This window comes from Phascolarctos cinereus, unplaced genomic scaffold (assembly GCF_003287225.1).
Source record: "Phascolarctos cinereus isolate Bilbo 61053 unplaced genomic scaffold, phaCin_HiC Scaffold_4;HRSCAF=312, whole genome shotgun sequence".
Taxonomy (NCBI): domain Eukaryota; kingdom Metazoa; phylum Chordata; class Mammalia; order Diprotodontia; family Phascolarctidae; genus Phascolarctos; species Phascolarctos cinereus.
The window spans coordinates 595,183,199-595,200,476 of NW_027555847.1; the positions used below are offsets into that span (position 1 = coordinate 595,183,199).

At 40.3% G+C, this 17,278-nt stretch overlaps 1 protein-coding gene across 5 annotated transcripts in view; it reads right to left on the reverse strand.

Annotated features, from left to right (window-relative positions):
- NCALD (neurocalcin delta) overlaps positions 1-17,278 on the reverse strand; it is a 375,387-nt gene that overhangs the window by 109,443 nt on the left and 248,666 nt on the right. Inside the window, exon 1 of one of the 5 annotated variants that reach the window (XM_020969552.2) lies at positions 7,940-8,141. The exons of the other annotated variants lie outside the window; for them this stretch is intronic. The gene's annotated coding sequence lies outside the window, so the exon portion shown is untranslated. Of the gene's footprint in view, positions 1-7,939; positions 8,142-17,278 lie in introns of those variants that run through there. 5 annotated transcript variants of the gene reach the window in all.

Sequence of the window (17,278 nt, forward strand, 5' to 3'; positions counted from 1 at the left end):
TGATGAAAAGCAGTAAGGTAGAAAGGACAGCTTGGTGAAAATCAAAACTAAGTGATCACCCCCAGGACACATGCACTTAACAAGCTTTTTAGACTAAAGCCTCAGTTTAACTAGGGAGTTCTGACTAGAATCACTTTCAGGCCAGGGCAACTGCCTTTCGCCTGATCTGAGTAAGCTGAACGCCGGTGGCTGAGCCCTGCCAGTCACTGCACAAAAAAAAAGGAAGTAGCTCCTTGGGGTGTTGAAAGGATACTAGGCAGGGATGGCTGAGGTTTCACAGAAGCTAAGTTGAAAGTGATCTCAAAGTCTTTCTTGTCCAAGCACACACCTGAGATATAAATCACCCACTCTCAACATCCCAATACATAGTCAGGCTCTGCTGGAAGACCTCTAACATTCAATGCTAGGGTAAAAGTGGCCTGTTTCCTCTTCCTCCTACATGGAATTTCACTGTCCCTGGTGCCTGTACTTTCCCCTCACCTCAGCTTCTTGGAACCTCTCCTTTTCTCTTTCAGGCTCAATTCAGCAGCCACCTTCTAAACAAAGCCTTTACTCATTCTCTTCCTACCTCCTACCCTCCCCCATTCCCAGTTGCTGGAGCCCTCCTCCTCAAAGTTACTTTTGTTCCTATTTTACACATAGTGTGTACATATATGTAACCATGTTGTCCACTCAGGCTGGCCTGTAAGCTCTTGGTGGTCAGGGATTGTTTCACTCTGTCTTTGTATCTCCATTGCCTGGCGCTTAGTAATTGGTCAGTATGTGCTTGTGGATTGATTGAGGAGAAGAGAACTCACAATTCTATAGGCAATTCATTCCTTTCTTTTCTTTCTTTTTTTTTTTTTACAACTTAATTGTTAGTGAATTATCTCTTTTTTCCTTAAGGCATTTCTGTTGATTTAACTAAGTGCCCCCCCCATAATCTCAATATATTAATTTAAGAGAAAATAAGAGTTTACATCTACCAAAAAAAAGATACTTCTCCACAGCTGTATAAGAAAAAAAACTGTTTTCTAGAGATGCTAAGAGGAGGCTCTATTCTGCATCTGCCTAAGACATATTAACTTTTTATATTTATATGTTTGTTATTACTCAATTGTTTTAATTGTGTTTGGGTCTTCAAGACCCTTTTGGGATTTTCTTGGCAAAGATACTGGCGTGGTTTGCCATTTCCTTCTTCAGCTCATTTTACAGATGAGGAAACTGAGGCAAACCGGGTCAAGTGACTTGTCCAGAGTCACAGGGCTAGTAAGTGTCTAAGGGCAGATTTGAATTCAGGTCTTCCTTGATTCCAGGCCCGGCACTCTATGCACTGTGCCACCTAGCTGCCCTTATATTTTTGTGAGAAAGAAAACATCTAGGTCATCAGAATCAAGTAACTCAGGGCTAGTAGACCCAGAAGAAAGGCCCTTACCTTCTGTCCCCTCCCTCTGCTTGTTTAGAGATATAGGTCAGGTCATTTGTAAGTCCAAATTGCTAAATCATGGACCACTATTTAGTTATTAGTTGTATAATATACGATGATTATTGGGTTGTTATTCTTTTTTTTTTTGTCCTTTTGATAAGACTACATTTTTGCTACCTTGTGGCCAGCAATATTTGCAAGTAGGGATCTGGTGTCACCCTGATGAGTTGTGCAATGGAGGGATTTTCCCTGGGAGTGGGGGTGTGGGAGACAGGGAGAAGTGTGATCTCCCAAAAGATACCGCTGGGCCCTTCATGTTAGTGAGGTCTCTGACATAGGGCCTACAGTAGTACACTGTAATAACAACTGATTTTTTTTAAAGTTTGCAAAGTACCTACTACCTCATAATTTCCCTCAATGGAAAGAGAACGGCGTTTGGCATCTGAGGACCTCCAAATACTGTCTCACAGACTTATTTAATTTCTTTGGGTCTCAGTTTTCTCAAAGGTTACACAGCTAACCTTACAGCTCTAAGCCTATGAATTGTCAATTTGAATTCCGGTTCTTCTCCTCCTAGCTGTATTATCTTGGCCTTACTTTCCTCATAAGAGGGTTAAACTAGAGGGCTTCTAATGTTCTTTTAGCTCTAGATCTATGGTTCTCACAACAACCCTCTGAAGTAGGTAATATAGGTTTTATTATCTCCATTTTACAGATGAAGAAACCAAGACAGAAAAGTTAAGTGACTTCCTAAGGCTACTTACACAGCTGGTTAGTGTTAGAAGTGGGATCTGAACCCAGATCTCTTCTGGTCACACTTAATCTCATAAAGTGCAGGGCTAGTTAGTTATCAAAAAATTGTTGCTAGGCTGATTGATAATTCCTCAGGCTATGAACGTTCACCATGTAATCCATCATCACCAGCAGGTGTGGGATGACTTTTGTAGGACGATCTTTTTTGATCTATCTGCAAGGCTGTTGTAAATACCCAGTCATCCGAATCTAGATCGTGGTTTTAGCAGCATGAATCATCCCAAAGGCTGTGGGAGTCACAGAGCTGAAAGAAGAGCCAAGAAATAGCAAACACAGTGCTTAACATTTATCCCCCTAAGGATGGGAGTTAAGCTCATGAAGGCAAGGAAAATCCTGATCGTCCTAGAAAATGTCATCCTTGTACCAGAACAAAAAATTGTGGGGAACATGAAGATTTCTCGGGGTCACAGTGGCAGCCCTCGGAAAACATGGACATGTCTCCCATGCTGCAACTTACAGCCTAGGCGTTTCCTACCTGCAGATTCTACTCAACCCTACTACCCAACCCTATATAAAAGACTACAAAAGCCCGGTCAACGTTAAATGGGTGCTATGTCTCCCATTAAAAGCTCTTAAAAGACATAAATCCTAATAACAACTGAAATTCAACACAGATAAAAGAGCAGATTGTCTTTAGAGGAAAGAACTTCATTCCTACTCAGCTCTGATATTTACCAGTTCAATGAGCACATGCTAAATGCCTACTATGTGTAAGGCACAGTGTGTACTATAAACTGAAGATAAAAAGACAAACTGAAAAACAGTTCTTGTCCTCAAGAAGCTTCCATTCTACTTGGGGGAGGTAGAGGGAGGATACAACATTTAAACATAAGTGTGTGTGTGTGTGTGTATGTATATATATATATAATATATATATATATATATATATATATATATATATATATATACATACACACACACATACACATATATATATATATGCATGTGTGTGTGTGTGTATACATATATAAAATTTGGGAAGGAAGAAAGCCCTAACAGCTACGATTTTGAATATAATATTAATATCAGTCACAGATGAGTTCACAATCTTTATTGCAGGAGACTCTAGGTTGGTGAGATCACAGATCTATATGAATATTGAATATGAGGCAGAAATGACCCCTGATTTTCCATGGTCCCTGTTAGAAAGAGTCATAAGAGAGTATATTTCGAAACATACTTTCTATTTGGCTTTTAATCACATAATTTTTACTTAAACAGAAATGTATAACATGTGCCATCCTTAAATGCTCTTCTGCCAATCCCAAATCTTACTCTTTGTCTTGGGAGTGACTAAAAATCAGGATGACAAAAGTCAAGCATTCGAGTCCTTTCCCAAATTCCCTTAGCAAGTTGTTCCTGAGACACGCATTTCCCATTAAGCAGGTACACTTTTCTATCCCCAAAGTATGAGAACCATTTTAGGAAATCCTCTTCTGTAATCCCCTGGGGAACCTACCAAGGGGAAGTTGCTAAGCTTCCATCTCAAATGTTAGGCATCTGGAAGGAGTTGAAATAACAGCTTGTGCAAAATGTCACAGCTCTCATTCCATGCACTTACATTATGAGGGTTAATGCTGATGCACCTCAAAGGATGGCTTCACTGCAGACCAACCAGCTAAAAAGTTTGCTAGTTAGTTTAAAAAGAAAAATGAGGCTGTCTGTTCAAGCAGAGCAAGGTATGGAAATGAGGTACATTAAGTACAATAACATGATTAAAGAGAATGTTAATAAATGGTCACGGAATGCAATGGAATCGACTCTAGACCAGGGACAGGGAACCTGAGGCCTGGAGGCCACATGTGGCCCTCTAGGTCCTCAAGTGTGGTCCTTTGACTGAATCCAAACTTCACAGAACAAATCCCCTTAATAAAAGGAGCTGTTCTGTAAAACCTAGACTCAGTCAAAAGGGCACTCCCAAGGACCTAGAAGGCCACATGTGGCCTCAAGGCTGCAAGTTCCCCACTCCTGCTCTAGACAATTCAGATCAAACCCTTCCATCTTACTTAGACTTACCAATAAATGAGGCAAATTGTTTTGGAGGGGTATAGAGGAGGGGTATGCAAGTCAACCCCTCTATTCTCTATTTTTCAATTATCTGCAACTGTGCAGCCCCAACCTCAGATTCTACTGATAGAAGTAAATCATAGCCCTGATTTAGATTGATTTCACTGTAGTTGTCTCTTGGTGTGATGCATGTAAAACCCCCATAAGCACTGAGGGCTGCTAACCTGTTCAACCAGATGAGTGTGTGTTATATAAAACCAGGGTAACAGCTAGGTTCCGTAGTGCCCATATCTAGTTTTACAGGAATGAAAAGAAGAGGCCTTTCTTAGGTTTTCAATCCAGATCTCATCTACCATGCTGAATTCTTTGTGAAGGCACCAGCATCCTTTGAACAGTTACTGCTACCTTTGTGTGTACTATATAAAACTACACCTTGATGGAGGAGGGAGGGGTTGACTTGCATACCTTAAGTTAACACTAGCATTGTTCCTCTTAATGCCTATCCAAGTGGATAGGAGTATTTCATTCCAAATTGCCACAGGTATATGCAAGGCTGACATGGAGTTTCAGAGGGTAGAATTTTTGTTTAATACCTCATATTCACACAAGTCTATTTCCAAGCAGAAGAGAGGGAACATGTTATTACAAACTGTGAGGGTCCAAATGGATGTTGACAATGGTAAAAATGGCAAGGTGGTGTATGGGGAAGAAGACAGTTCTATGAACTCTTTTGGCTTTGTCAATATGTAATTCAATTACCTGTACACAAATGTTTAAACCATAACACACTCAGAATTTCCAGAATAAATCATGCCATTCCCATCAACTTATATATGTAAGGAAGTGATCAAGAAAAGGCTTTAGCCTTTGTTTGACCACTTGTTGAAGATGTCAGTAGAGGGTATCCTTGTTCAGGTATGGGTTGGACAATATAACTACTAGGAATCCTTTCAACTTTGAAATTCTATGATGTTATGCTTCTGTGGTCGGTCTGACTCTTCTGAAGAAGAGTTTGACTCCAGCTTGATACACCTATATTTTCATTACTATAAAAAGAGCTAGGCCAGATGACCTCTCATGTCCTTTCTAAGCTCTAAGGTTCTTATTTTTGACTCAAGAAAAAAATCAACAAATGTCTTCTTAGCACAGGGCTGGTTGAACAACAACAAAAACTTTCTCACTGAGCCATAGGATCAAACAGCTAAGTTCTCCTATACTCTTATTTTATGCCTCTGAGATTCATACTCCTTCCTTATTTTATTATTCCTAAGTGAAGAGAGATGTAGTGACAGTGTCAGAACAATCTAGGATCCTTGGAATTGAGATGAATAAGATTCCCCCATTCAGATCAATCTAAATTCTTGGCTAAAAGTCATTTATCACCAAGGCAAACACTTTTCAATGATGGGATTTTTAATTGGGTTTTTAGATGACAGAATTAATGGTCCATGCTCAACTGCAAAATAATATTTCCATTAACATTTCTAAGGATATTAAGAATTTAACCTCTGGTTTATTATATTTCTAAAACTGATGAATTCATGATATGTTGTCTTTGTAGATGTGACTTGAATGTACTGACACTATCTGGCAGTTCCTGCATGGGTGACCTGGTCTGAAGCTAATATTAAGACCAAATGATTGATGTGAATATATATTTTGTTGTTGTCGTTGTTCAATCGTGTCTGATTTTTCATAACTCCATTTGGGGTTTTCTTAGCAAAGACAATGGAGTGGTTTACCATTTCCTTCCTTAGCTCATTTTACAGATGAGGAAATTGAGGCAAACAGGGTTAAGTGACTCGCCCAGGGTCACACAGCTAGTAAGTGTCTGAGGCCAGATTTGAACTCACAAAGATGAGTCTTCTTGACTCCAGGCCAGGTACTCCATCCACTATACCACCTAGCTGCTTATATGTATGTATTTATATACATTCACGTACATATGCACACATGTACAGGTGTATATATTTATATGAATGTATGCATATGTGTCTATATATGTATGTATATAGACACATATATACACACACATACATACACTCAATAAAAATCACTCCAAATACTGGCATTTACCCCATTCATCATTATAGCTGAAAACCATTAATCTATTTCCCACTACCCAGAATAAGTCACTAAAAATCCAGGTAACATGTCAGGCACAGTGAAATTTAACATTTCATAAAGCATACACAAATAGTTAAGAAGAATTTTCTTTTTTTCATTATGAGGCATTTAAATCTTCTGCAGACCTTGGAACACAAGAGGCACTTAGGTATGATGCTATTAGATCAGGGGAGATTGCCAATTGGTGCTCAGTTAAAAGGCTTTGATGTTAGGTGAACACTAAAATCAGAACTTTAAAGAACTCCCCAATACTAGATTTTTTTTTCTTAGCATCACAACATGCAAAATCATTTGCTTGTGGCAGTTACAGAACTGCTAAGGAATACCAAGGTCCAAAGGGAAAGGAACAACAGTATTGATTGTACCCAGGTGCATTGAAAGTTATCAGGAAATGGGCTTTTATAAGCTATCATCAATTCTGTCCCCACCTTTCAAAGGCAATAAATAGTTGGTGGTAGTGTCAACTACAATCTAGTCTTGAATGGATTGATCTTTACATCAATACATCTGAGTAAAAGATGCTACCTTTAGATTTGGATAAGAACTATCAATTTCGTATTTAAGTAATAAATTCTGTTTTTGACCCAAGCAGACCCCTTTGGCAAAGAAGTTCCAATGTCACTTTCTAAAAGAAATTGCAATTTATACCCTAATCTCGGTCTCTCTCTCTCTCTTTTTTTTTTTTTGGAGGGGAGTGGGAGACAGTGAGGTGATATTAAGATTCTTCACTTCTATATAAAAGGAAAGGAAACGTTTGGACACCCAGCATCAGTTACATACAGCACCATTTCCTTGGCACAATTCTGACTTTAATTCAAAAAAAAAATTTTTAACAGGAAGCTGTTGACAATCCTCAGCGCGCGCGCGCGCACACACACACACACACACACACACACACACACACACACACACACACACACACACACACACACACACACACGCGCGCGCGCGCTCCAGTACACAGTAAACAGCTAAGGAACTGATAAAGGCCCTCCCTCCTATTGTCCGAACCTAATGTACATTGAAAGGGACCTTATTTTAAAAGGAAACACGCACACACAAACTTTTGTTTGTGTTTGGTGTTCCTTTTGCTCTGTTCCCATTGTTGCTAATTATGAACCCTGCAAACGAAAATAGAAACCGAGTTTCAAAGTGTCCTCCTCTGGAGCTGGCGAGAGAGGGTAGCGGATGGTAAAGTAACGAACGAGACGCTATGGTTCCTGACTGCGCCGGAGTTTGAAATCCCAAACAATGTCAGAGAAAGCGACTGTTGGAATGCAGGAGGGGGCGATCTGGCCCAAGTTGGACCAGCTGCTCCCCCGGGGCAGTGTGGTCCTTGAGCAAATACTGGAGCAGGAAGGATGATTATTTGGCTGGGACCATCCCACCCCACTGAGCTGAGCCTCCGGGGCTGCACATATTATTGGCCACTGGCAGCTGGCTCACACTTTAAAAAAAAAAAAAAAAAGATATTCCAATTGCTCATCAAGGCAAACTTGCAGCAGCCGCGGGTGGGGTGTATGGGGTGAAACATCTCCACACTAAGCTTTAAAATTATCTGGCTAGAATGTAAAGCAAAGTGGTTACCTCACACGGAAGAAATGCAGGACTTTAATAGTCCATGCTCCGGCAACCCCTGGAAAGCAGCAGTGGCGGCGGCGGCAGCAGCTGTGGCGGTGGCGGCAGCAGCAGAGACAGCAGCAGTGAAAGCAAACGGAGATAAGTCCAGCATCCAACAGATTCTCACAAGCCTTTGGCTCGATGGACTAAACCACAGACTCAGCCTCCAGCTGACGTCAAAGTCGCTGTCACATGGCCAGATGAAAGCCAAGAGAGCATTGGTTGTCGTAGCAACCACCGAGCTGCTCTGAAATTATTTCAATAGGTCATCTGTCACAGTGTGTGTGTGTGTGTGTGTGTGTGTGTGTGTGTGTGTGTGTGCGCGCGCGCTCACGCTCGTTTGCACAGCCATCACAAGCGGCTGATTCCTGACAACCTGAATTCATAGAAGTCGTAACTCACAGGTTTCTTCTAACTTTTCCCTGAGCAGGACGCAACATGTGTCCCTTTCTAAAACAGAACAAGAGACTCTCAAAACTTTCAAAGAACTCTAACTCTCTCTCTCTCTCTCTCTCTCTCTCTCTCTCTCTCTCTCTCTCTCTCTCTCTCTCACTCTCTCACACACACACACACACACACACACACACACACACACACACACACACGAAAGGAGGCGACGAGTGTAGAGGATGGAGAGCTGACCTCTGAATCGCGAAGACCCGGGGAATATTCCCGCCTCAGCCACTGAGTACCTTGTGTGATACTGGGCAAGTCACGTTTCCTCTCTGAACTGGGGCTTCCTCATCCATAATGTGGTGGAGTTGGATTAGATGTCATATAAGGGCTCTCTGTGGCTCTAAATTTGTTGTAATAATAATAGCTACAGTTTATGGAGCCCTTTGAGGGTTTGTAAAGTGTGTTACAAAAAATATCTGCCTTTGCTATTATCCTGTGAAAGCAGAAACCTAGGGGAAGAGTGCCCAAAGGGACAGTGACATTAACCCAAATTGATGTGCTAATAAAATATCAATAATATTAAGAAGAAAAGAATACAAAGTCACTTCTCTTGGCAGACAGGTAGAAGGAGGTATGTTTTATAGCTAGGTGGAGCACTGGACCAGGAGTTAGGAAGGTCTCAGTTCATATCCAGCCTCAAACACATTTACTAGCTGGGTCACCCTGAGTAAGTCACTGCTGTCTGCTTCAGTTTCTTCATCTGTAAAATGAGGATAATAATAATAATAATAATAATAATAATAATAATAATAATAACAATAACAATAACAATAATAATAATAGCACCTACCTCCCAGGGTTGGTGTGAGGAACAAAACATCCATAAAGCACTTTGTAAACCTTAAAACACTATATAAAATGCTAGTTGTTATTATTGCTATTAAAAATAAGGGTGTTGAACTATTCCTTCCAGCTCCAAAGCTACGATCTTAAGATCAAAAAAAAAAAATAAAGGCTACATGGAAAAATGAAGAAAAATGCAGGTGGCTTGAGATTCTCTTGGCTGGTTCCAACTAGGAGAAGAAAGTTGGATGATAATGTATTCCTATATTATAAAATGTTTGCACAGGAATGAAGATACCTACCACCACCACCACCATCACATATATACATTCCAAAATTGTGCTACACACTGAATTTTTTTCAACAGCCTTGTCATGAGATCATTTTTCAAGAATTGTTAGATCTGCAGTATTTGCATTAACTTCAGTCACACTGATTTTTCTCATCCAACTCATTCTCCAGCCTCTTCATTCAGCTTTACCACTTATCAATATTTGGGAGTAGGGTGGGAGGAAGGAGAGAGAGACTCTTTGTGTATGTATACACATATGTGTGTGTATTCAAAAGAGGAAACTGTTAACCCATGCTAAGGGCATTCAATTTAACCGCATTTATTAAACACCAACTCTGTATGCAGAGCGTTGATTTGGCTAGGTGCTGGGTGAAATATGTATTATATGCAAGTGTTATAATTGCTAAGATAGCTCTGTATTTCTAGGATATGTTACATTAACAAGTGTTAAGCAGGAAAGATAATTATGTATTACTCCTTATCAGTGACCATAACACCAAATTTGTTTTTTACACAATTTGTAACTGGAAGTTGTTTCATAGCACATATATGTGCTATATATGAAATCTCTCTCCCTCCTTTCTTTCCTTCTCTGTTTTTTCTCCCCCCTCTTTCTTTTCTTCTCCCTCTTCCCCCGACTTGATTCCTCCAAATTTGACATATACTTATTTTTTTCTGAGCAGATCACAGAATTTAGAAGTATAAGGGACCTTGTTGTTGTTCGGTCTGACTCTTCATGACCTCATGGACCATACTGTCCATGGCATTTTCTTGGCAAATTTACCGGAGTGATTCGCCCTTTCCTGCTCCAGTGGATTAAGACAAGCAGAGATTAAGTGACTTGTCCAGGGTCATACAACAATTAGTAAGTGTCTAAAGCTGGATTCGAACTCAGATCTTTTTAGCTCCAGGACCAGCACTCTAACCACTAGCCACTAGCTGCCCCAGGAGGGACCTTACAGATTCATAAATTCAATTTAGCTATGGAAGGGACCTTCCAAGTCAACTAAATTCAACCCTCAGATATCCCAGATCAGGAAACTGAGATCCATAAATGACTTGCTCAAGGTCAACCAAGGTCACAAGTGGCAGAGCCAGGTGGACTGAAACCCACATCTTTGACTGTACAGCTAGCTTTCCTTCCATTGTATCACACTGTCTCTTGATCTTCTTAGTCATCAGCTGGTCCAACTACTCGCATTTTAGTGAGTGCTTTGAAGGAGAACACACAGTGTGTAAGTATGCATGATGGGCCAAGACATTTGGGAGAAAGACAGCTTTGATTTTAAAACCCCAAGGATCTTTCCATTCTGGATTGGAGCAAGGAGAACCAAAATGCCTACTTCTGGTTTTCTTAGAAGCAGAGTATCTCCAATTTGGGACATGATGCACAAAGCCATCTGGGTAAACTTAGTTTATGCTACTGAACCAAACTTCCACTGAGTCAGAAACCGTCACTTCAGGGATGGGACTACTAACCATCCTGGGCAGCCACAGAAGTGTTCTATGCTAGCATCAATTTGCCCATTTCCTTCCTGTACCCCATTAAGAGCAAACGATGTATTTTGATTCAGGAAGCTTCCTTCCTCTCTCATAACTACTTTGGGGGGCAATATCATTTAAGCAAGATGTTAGTAATAACCCACTTTTATTCATTAATTTCCAAGCTTCTGGCTGCCAGGTTGGACTTGTCTCAGATTTTCAAGTAATTTAAGGCGGCAGAACAACACAGAGTTTCTCTTTTTGTTCTTTGTTTATATACCTGCTGCCAGATGTTTGGAGTCTAAGATAGAAAATGGAAAGATTTAGAGAACTGCTTTAATTCTTGTGTTTCAACCTTGCTGTGGGGAGGAAATTATTTAGATCTGCTTTCTGTTCAGGTATGAAAACCATGGCAATTTTCCTGAAGGGCTGGGGTAGATGGGAGGAGGGGGAAAGAAGGGGTTTTTGGAACATAAAGACAGAGTTGATACAGATGGCTCCAATCTGTCTACAAAAATTTGCATATGCTATCTGATCAGCTGGGAGGGTTCTATTGTCTAAAGCAAGTACATGTTAATAAAAACACATGCCCTTCATCCTAAAAGTTAAAAGCAAACAAACCAAAACTGGTTGCCCAGCATGATGTCAAAGGTTTATGGCTCTTAGGAGGGAGAAAGGGGTAGACCAGGGGTGAGGAACTTGTGACCTCGAGGCCACATGTGGCCTTCTAGGTCCTCAACTGGGGCCCTTTGACTGAATCCAAACTTGCCAGAACAAATGTTCTGTGGTCACATGTGGCCTCAAGCCCACAGGTTCCCCACCCCTGGGGTTGACATTAACAGATCAGCATTGGTGGCCATAGAGAACAATGATAAATAGGGACCCAGAGTGTTCTGGGTAAAGGGTAGAAAGACCTGAGGTTAACTAGGAGATACCAGAACGATAGAGTTTTAGAGCTAGAAGGGATGTCAGAAACTATTTGATCCAGACCACTCTATTTTGCAGATGAGGAAGCTGGGTCTGGCTCCAAGAAAGATAGCATTTTAATTAGAAATCAGGGATTAGAATCCAGTCTTCTCTCAGTCCAGGACTTTTGTCACTGTACTATAGTGAGCAGGGGGTGCTACAGGGAGAACAAAGGACTTGGCTTTGTTTCCTATTGCCTACCAAGTGAAATTCAAGCTCCTATCCCTGGCATTCAGAGGTGTGCTCAATCTGACACTTGCCTTCTCACCAACTTTCCTCAGCCTTCTCACTCTGGGACATCCCTCTTCCATGCCGACTGGCTCAGGGAGGACTTCCATTCTGAGAACAGACCTAGGATGACCATCTTCCATTACCTTCCTGGCTATGCTTCTGACTTTCTAGACTTCTCTGCCTTACATTCTCTCCCCATCTCCCCACAGCCACCCCAGCTTTTCAGCTCCCTTTTATGTGTTATTGTTCATTTTATACTCACCTCTGACTCTTTGTGACCCCATTTAGGGTTTTCTTGGCAAAGATACTGGAGTGGTTCGCCATTTCCTTCTTCAGCTCATTTTACAGATGAGGAAACTGAGGCACACAAGGTGACGTGACTTGCCCAGGGTGACACAGCTATTAAGTGCCTGGGGCTAGATTTGAACTCTGTTCTTCCTGACTCAAGGCTCACTGCTCTATCCACTGCGCCATCTAGCTGCCGTTCTACTACTTGCATGACCTGGAGCAAATCATTTAACATCTCTGGCCTTCAGTTTCTCATTTGTACGACTAGAGGATTGTACTACATAGCCTCAGAAGGCCCTTCTAGCTTTCAATGTATGATCAGTCTTATTCATACTTCTACATTCCAGCCAACTCATCGCTCAAATAATCCTTGTGTCTTTCTGACTGTATTTTTGCCTTCTGTTAGTGCTTGTACCTAGAATAGCATTTTTCCCTTCCTTTTTCCAGCAGTTTATTTCCTCCCCCATCCTTTAAAGTCTAATGCAAATGCCACCCCTTCTAGGAAATCTTCCCTCATTTAGTAATGGTTTTTAATAATGAAGAATGCTCGACATTTATATATACATTTAAAGGTTTGCAAAGCACTTTATACACACACACACACACACACACACACACACACACATATATATGCATATATATCATTTGAGCCTCAAAACAACACTTTGAGGTAGGTGCAGTTATCTCCATTTTACAGATGAAGAAACTGAGGTAGATAGAGGTCAAGTGACTTTCCCAGGGTCACATAAGCTAGTAAGCCTATCTTAGTCTGGATCTGAGTTCAGATCTTCCTGAGTCAGAGGTTCTATCTACAGCTATCACCTAGGTGCCTTGCATCTAAAATTTTTAAATAGGCTGCCCTATTACCAATGGGACAGTAGTTTTTGAATACAAAATATCACCAGTGATTCTTGAATTGCTTCAACATACTCAGTAAAGGTGCACACACTTTAGTGCTCTTTCTTCTAAGGAAACTCAAAACATGGAATTTCATATTCATCACTTTCAGCTTGCACATTTTATGCTTTTTAAGTAAATCAGCAGAAAATCTTAGCTTAGTTCCCAGTGCCCTATTGCTGAAATGGAACACCTGGTAGAGTTCTTGGCATATAGTAGGCATTTAATAGTTGTTGATTGATTGATTGAGATATTATTCTTATCCACTCACTATCTGCTGAAGATTTTGTTGACCTGGTCATATGAAAGAATATCCAACAGTATTTCTAGAAAGAGTTTTAAAGGAGGAAGGGTCTTGAAAATATGCCATCCATTTGAAGGTTGGCTGAAGGACCTGCAGGTGTTTAGTGTGCAGAAGAGAAGACTCAGAGGGGAATATGACTGCTACTTTTTTTTGGTTTTTTTTTGTTTTTTGTTTTGGCTAGGCAACTGTAAAATGCAAATAATAATAACACCTACCCCTCAGAGTTATGAAGATCAAATGGGAGAATATTTGCAAAGCACTCAGCACAGTGCCTGGCACACAGTATTTGCTTAATAAATGCTTGTTTCCTCCCTCCCTCCCTCTCTCCTTCCTTCTTTTCTTCCTATCTTTCTTCCCTCCTTCTTTTCTTTCTCACTCCCTCTTCCTTCCTTCCCCCCTCCCATCTTCCCTTCCCCTCTTCCTCTCTTCTTTTCTTTCTTCTTCCCTTCTTTCCTCCCTCTGTTCCTATCTCTTTCTTTCTCTTCCCCCTGCCTTCTTTCCTTCTTCCCTCTCTTCCTTCTTCTCTTCCTTCCTTTATTCCTTCTTGAGAAGTCACATATTTGTTGGGTTTAAAAATTTTTTTTTAATGCAAATGGACTTATTTCATTAAAAAATCAGATTCAAAGCTGGAAAGAACTTTAGAGGCTATCTAGTTCAACTGACTCATTTTTCAGATATGGAAACTGAGGCCAGGTGAGGTCAAGTGACTTGCCCAAGGTTACACAGTATATGTTTCAGTAGGATTTGAAATCAGGTCTTCCTGGCTTTGAGGCTAGTCCTTTTTATCTATACCGTGTTGCCTCTCTAGGTCTATTAGTAAGCTACTCTGGGAAACTAAATTTCAGAGAAGATGCTGACCTACATTGGCAGAGGAAGCTTCTCATATTAAGGAAATCACCTTGAGGCAAGACCTTGCAAATTTGGTATATCTGCATCTAACAATAACACTGTGTCCACTTTAAAACAGTTCTTTGGTATATTGTATATGATGAAAATATAAGAAAACAAAAGCAACTCAGTGAATATAGGGCAGACTCCTGTCACTGAAAAGTCATCCTTTTTTTATGACGTTACCCACTAGAATCCCATTTCAAAACCTCATTGTGGTATGTAAATGACCGTGCATTCTTAAGGGTTGTCAGCAGTATTTAAACCTTGGGAGGTGCTACCCAGCTGGAAAGGCTTCAGGTAAAATTCCACAAAACAGTTATGTGTCTGGCATTCCAGGTCCAACCTGATTAAGTACAGAGAGGCTCATCACCTGTAGACAGGCTGATAAAAATGCATTTGGCCACAGCAACTCATGAAGTACCATCTACTAAGGTGTGGAGAAGGGCCTCGATCTGTGTCAGGAGAGGAAGTTCACAGCTGATGAAATCATGGGATTGTTGGAAATATTGACACAACAATCAGAATGGAAAGAAGATCACCATTTACTTCTATAAACTCAAATTCCTCAGCAATTAATATTCTACTCAGTTGCACAGATATTCATGTATATGTCTCATTTATTCTACAAACTGCTTGAGAGCAAGGACTATGGATGGGATAATTTGTATCCCATAGAGCAGCGCTTCTTAAACTGTGGGTCGTGACCCCATATAGGGTTGTGAAAAATTTGGCAACAGTAAAAGGTTTCTGAATGTGCAAGGACCAAAAATTAGTTCAAAATCAAACACGTAATGAATCCGAGGTTTCTGGCAGCACTTGCCCGTGTTGCATCAAGCAACTTCACTGCAGCCTTGGTTCTGAACACAAAGCATGCCACTTGGCATTGCGCATGCCCTCAGGCCAAGCAATGCCAACAAACACTACCGAAAAAGTTTAACAAGTCCTGCCATAGAGCATATGCTACAGTCTTTCATTTAATTATAAAACCTAATATTTATGTAGCACTATCTAATTTTTAAATTCTTTTCTTTTTTATTATGAACTTCTTGTTTTTACTCAGTTGTTCAGTAGTGTCCAGCTCTTCATGACCTGGTGGACCATACTATCCATTGGATTTTCTTGACAAAGATATAGAGTGGTTTGCCATTTCCTTCTCCTGGGGATTAATGCAAACAGAGGTTAAGTGACTTGCCCAGGGTCATACAACTATTAAGTGTCTGAAGCTGGATTTGAACTCAGGTCTTCTTGACCCTGGGACTGGTACTCTATCATGATTTTAATTGACTATTTTTGTGAAAGAAAACCTTACTTGCATGGAACAATTAATTAGTCAGCAAAATTCTCCCCCCCTTTCACCATATTCCTATATTTTCAGCATAGCAAAGACCCATTCAGCATTTTGCTCTATGCAAATGTCCAATTTACCATCATATAACTTAGCCACTCTCCCTTATAGCTCTACTGTAATATATCCTTTCTCTCCCACTACTCCTCATAAAAGGTAAGTTCCTTGAAGGCAAATCCTGGCTGGTACATTTTGTTTTATTTTATTTTTTATTCAAAGTGCCTACCACAATGCCTTTTATAAGTAGGAGCTTAATAAATACTTGTTGGCTACATGTAAAAAAATACTTATAGCAGCTCTTTTAATGGTGGCAAAGAATTGGAAACTGAGGGGATGCCCACTGATTGGGGCATGGCTGACTTAGCTCTTCTCAGCAATACAACGATCCAAGAGAGTTTCAAAGGACTCATGATGGAAAATGCTATCCACATCTGGAGAAAGAATTGATGGAGTTTGAATGCAGATCAAAGTATATGCTATTTTTACTTCTTTGGGATTTTTTTTCCCTTTCGGTCTGTTTCTCCTTTCACAACATGACTAATATGGAAATATGTTTTAAATGATTACACATATATAACCTATATTAAATTGTTTGGTGTGTTAGGGAGGGGACTCAAAATTTTTAAAAAATGAATGTTAAAAATTATTTTTACATGTAATTGGAAAAAACAAAATACTATTAAAAATAAACACTTGTTGGATTTGACTGGGCAAATGATTTGCAATTTATAGGGAAGGATTTTCTGACAATGAAAGTTGTTCAACAAAAAGAAGTTCATTTTCTGGAGGTATTTCAACATTGGACAGGTCATCATCACCTGTCTGCTCCGAGTCAAGAGGGAGTCTGCCTAAAGCAGGGAGATGATCTAAGTGACCTCTCAAGGTTCCTTCCAGCCTTGTGAAGTTTATCTCCTGCTGATAAAGGAGAAGGTCAAATATGTCATGAGGAGGATCAAAGAAATTTGTAGGGAGGAGGGAAGGAGAATATTCCAGAAAAGTGTCAGGAACAAATCTAACTATCACAGATCTAGCAAAAAGGGCTTGCTTTTGAACATTAGTCACATGGACTCTCCCCTGTGACCTAAGCATAGCACAAACTACATCCCATCTCAGGAACAAAGTTGGGGAGAAACCTATAGAAACTTGTTTGTCATCATGGGTTTTCCAAGATGGCCAAATACTTGGCTGCTTCTTAACAACTGATGTTCAAATGTACCAAACAATGCAATATAAGCCATAAGCAATTATTAAGCACCCACTGTATGCAAGGCATCAAGCTAGGAACTCAGGATATAGAGACAAAATCTAAACACAGTACCTGCCCTCAAGGAGTTTACATTCTACTAGTCACTAAATATTATTGGGGAAACT